The sequence below is a fragment of the Trachypithecus francoisi genome, unplaced genomic scaffold (genome assembly GCF_009764315.1).
Source record: "Trachypithecus francoisi isolate TF-2019V2 unplaced genomic scaffold, Tfra_2.0 Contig01579, whole genome shotgun sequence".
In the NCBI taxonomy this organism is placed as follows: Eukaryota; Metazoa; Chordata; class Mammalia; order Primates; family Cercopithecidae; genus Trachypithecus; species Trachypithecus francoisi.
This window is the reverse complement of record NW_022681442.1, coordinates 11,757,257-11,758,668: the sequence shown is the minus strand read 5'-3', so window position 1 is coordinate 11,758,668 and position 1,412 is coordinate 11,757,257.

The following is a 1,412-nucleotide window of genomic DNA, read 5'->3' as shown; positions in this document are numbered from 1 at the left end:
TGGTTTTTGTGGTTTCTAAACCTTTGAAAGCAGTGGCAACATGGAGATTGTCCCTGGTTTCAGTCAGAATGAATGACAGGTGAATTTAACAAGCCTGCTTTGGGTTTTGTGATGTCTCCAATAGCCTGGTTCATGAGAAAATTGTCTTGGTCACCTCTCAGTCTCAGATTGCAACAGGAACCTGGGAAGACTCAGGGCTGTGAACTCAGGTAATGGGAATATGCCTGCTGCATCCCTTCAGACCGACGCAGCCAACAGCCAACGTGCCACTTAAGTAGCATGTCTGCCCACCTGGCCTCAGGCCTCACCAAGAGGCTGAGACTATCCAGAAATGCCCAGAGGGCCTGGCGCAATGGCTCACACCTGTTATCCCAGCAATTTGGGAGGCGAAGGCAGGAGGATTCCTTGAGGTCAGGAGTTTGAGACCAGCCTGGGCAACATAGCAAGACCCTGTCTACGGAAAACAAATTAGCTAGGTGTGGTGGCATGTGTCTTTAGTCTCAAGCTACCAGGGAGGCTGAGACGTGAAGATAGCTTAAGTCCAAGAGATCAAGGCTGCTGTGAGCTGTGATCCCACGACTGCACTCCAGCCTGGGCAACAGAGTGAGACCCTGTCTCCAAAAATTAAAAATGGAAGCGCACAGGGAAGCCAGCTCCCACTATTGCCCAAGGCTGGCCAAAGTGTTCCTTGGAGTCTAGGTCACTGGGGGTTGGAAATGTGCTCTGAGAATCTTGGGGTCATCTTTATTAACACCTTGTGAGTCACCAAACCAAACTGAGACCAGATTTATCTTCCTGGATTGGGTTCCTAGAAGCCTCTGGAGTTAGGGACCAGATACACTCAGGCCTGGGTAGAAGGAGATTCTTCTTGCTGTGCCAGTGTTTTTTTCTTTTTCTTAAAGCTTGGGAGGGACCACAGCCCCACAGCGTGGAGATCTGCTGGATTTTTTTTACTTATTTATTTTATTTTATTTATTTATTTAACCGCTTGCCAAATAAAGTGAAAAGAGAAAGGCCTGAGACCTTGAAACTCTCAGTGAGGTGCTGACTTAAGAGCGCCCGAGCTGAACTTCTCATGACTGTACTGAGTTTAATAGTGGCGCCTGACGATGCTGCACAAAAATACACACTGGTGTGCTTGCCACTGTTAGCCTGCTGAGGAAGGCTGAAGTCATTCCCATGGGAATCTGCCAACATCATTCCTGGGTGAACTCATTTGGGGAGTATAAGCCGACATGCCACTGATTCTAGAAACTCGGAACATGTAAATAGGAAAAAAACAAAAGCCTACTGGACTATTTTAAAAATGAACCAGGCTGGGTGCGGTGGCTCATGCCTGTAATCTCAGCACTTTGGGAGGCCGAGGCGGGTGGATTACTTGAGGTCAGGAGTTCGAGACCAGCCTGGCAAAC